Here is a 3002-nt window from a genome sequence, read left to right on the forward strand (position 1 = left end):
TAGCGCTCCTCCCGGCCCCAGTGACCCAGAACCAAGTACAGGCAAAGCAAGAGAATCCTGCACCAGCAGAGAGATCCCTGCAATCCCCCTCTGATCAGCCACTTGATTCCCCCTCAGTCTGTGGGTCGGAAGCTCAGGAAGCAGCTGTTGCCCCAAGGAATGGGGCTGGGACCTTGCGCTCCTCTCTCACCACCACAGTCACAGACTTTTCCCACTGACCTTCTAAATTGTCTTTGGGGTTCATGGGTTGAGAAGTCTGGAAACTGCCACAGCTGCCCACGAATCAGTCCTCTGAGGCCTGCTTCAGGGTCTCTGTGGCCTGCGCGCCCACGCCAAACTGCTCTCCTCTCCCAGCCTGGCACGATATACCTTTATGATCAACCATCCAGACTGTCTTTGACTGGAAATTTGTTTCACTCTGTCTTTTTGTGGGTTCTGCTGCTTTAGAATTTGTTTAGAGGCATTTTTTATAGGTATTTGGAGGGGTTTGGGGGAGAGCTCAAGTAAGTCACTTCTTTTACTCTGCCATCTTGTCTCTGCCCCCAAAATCATTTTTAATTTCATATCTGTTGCCCTTTTCAAAGCCTGTCAAAACTGAAAAGGAAGGAAGAGAAGGACCTTGTTACTTGCAATTAAATTGTATTACTATGAATAAATACTTATGGAACAGTAATAAAACTTAACTCATATCTAATGGTATGTGAGTTTTTCAAACTCTTTACATAATTATAATATTTTCCAAACTATATAATTACATAATCATTTTACTTGATCTTCACAACCCTGAGAGGTAATCACTATATTATTTCCTCCAAATAACATATGAGAAATCAGCCTGGGAGAAATTCAGTTACTTGCCCAGAGCCCAAGTCTGGCACTTTATCCATTACACCAAACTTCCTCAGTAACTTTCATATTTTACATAAAAAGAAATTATCTTTCTTTTATATGTATGTGTTATTAATTCAATTCAATATTATTAAGAATCAACTATATTATATGAGAATAATAGAATGCTGGCCTGAGAACCAGGAAGATATAGGTTCCAGGAGAACCTGGATTCAAATACACATACCAACTATCTTTGTATCTCCACCACATAGCACAGTACCTGGCACACAGTAATTGTTTACTAAATACTTATTGACTTGTTGGCCTGAATTATCTTGGCTATCAGATATCAGTGATATCTGAAGCAAAGATTTTTCCCCCTCAAGTCAATAGTATATTATTCATCCTCAAAGATTTTGTTTGTACAAAACTTTTTTTTTTAATTTTTAGGAAATCCAAGTTGTGTATTTTATCTTTGATAATTACCTCTGTCTCCTTTAGTTAAGAATTCTCACTTTAGAAAAGGACCTATTTGCACAACAATGTTAATAGCAGCTTTTATGTGGTAGATAAGAATTGAAAACTGAGGGAATGCCCAACAATTGGGGAATGGTTAAACAAGCTATGGTACATGATTATGATCGAATATTATTGTGCCATAAGAAATGAAAAGCAGGATGATTTCAGAAAAAAAACCTGGGAAGACTTACATTAACTGATGCAAAATGAAATGAGTAGAACCAGGATAACATTGTATACACAGTAACAGCAATATTGTACTATGAAGAATTGTGAATGACTTAGTTATTCTCAGCAATACAATGATCTGAGACAATCCCAAAAGATTCATGATGAAGCATGCCATCCACCTCCAGAGAAAAGAACTGATATTGTCTACATACAGACTGAAGCATACTCTCTCTCTTCCATTTTTTTTTTTTTTTTGGTTCTTCTTATATAGAATGACTAATATGGAAATGTTTTATGTGATTGCACATGTAGAACCTGTATCTGATTGCTCGATGTCTCAAGGAAGGGTCAGGGGAGGGGGGGAGGAAGAGAGAATTTGGAACTCTAAAAAAAATGTAAAAATTGTTTTAACATGTAATTTGAAGGAAAATAAAATATTTTTTTAATTTTAATTTTTTTGTTTTGTTTTGTTTTGGATTGTTTTATTAATTTATTTTGATTTATCAATAATCACTTCCACATGCTTTTGAGTTTAAAATTTTTCTTCCCCTTCCTCCCCACCACCCTCCCCAAGACGGCGGACAATCTGATATAGGCTATGTATTTACATTCATATTAAACATATTTTCACATTAGTGATGTTGTAAGTAAAAATTAAAACCCATAGGATGAACCATCAGAAAGAGGAAACAAAACTCAACAGAAGAGAAAAAAAATAGCAATTTGACTTCCATAGTTCTTTCCTTGGATGTGGATAGCATTTTCCATCACAAGGCCTCTGGAGACGTCTTAGATTTTTGTATTGCCAGGAAGGGTTAAGTTTATCAATATTGGTCATCACACAACATGGCTGTTATTGTGTACAATGTTCTCCTGGTTCTGCTCACTTCACTCAGCATCAGACCATACAAGTCTTTCCAGGTTTTTCTGAAGTCAGCCTGTTCATCCTTTCTTATAGCACAATAGTATTCCATCACATTCATATACCACAACTTGCTTTATAAATACTATCTCATGTGGTATTCACAACAACCCTGGGGAATAGCTGCTACTATGATGACCCCCATTTTACAGATGAGGAAAGTGAGTCAGGCAGAAATTAAGTGTCTTGAATGGAGTCACAAAGATAGTAAGTGAGGCTAAATTTATGCTCAGGTTTTCTCAGTGGAGCACTCTCCAATGTATCACATAGCTCCCTCTAGGTACTTCCTTCTGTTCTCTACATTTTATATTAATGCTGTGATCTTTTATATTGGGATATATTCTGAAAGATGTTGATCTAATTTTCATTTTGGCCAAACAGATTTTGAATTTTCCAACAGTTCTTGTCAAATAAGAGGTCCTTCCTTCAAAAATGTTTGTTTTTTAGACAATACACATTTTTTTTTTAAAAAAAAGATATTACATGTGGATCAGAACAGTTCATTAACAATGACCAACAAGGTAATGACAATAGTGTTGTGAGAAAATGTATCTTCCTG

This window comes from Vombatus ursinus, unplaced genomic scaffold (genome assembly GCF_900497805.2).
Source record: "Vombatus ursinus unplaced genomic scaffold, bare-nosed wombat genome assembly UNPS02014810.1, whole genome shotgun sequence".
Classification (NCBI taxonomy): Eukaryota; Metazoa; Chordata; class Mammalia; order Diprotodontia; family Vombatidae; genus Vombatus; species Vombatus ursinus.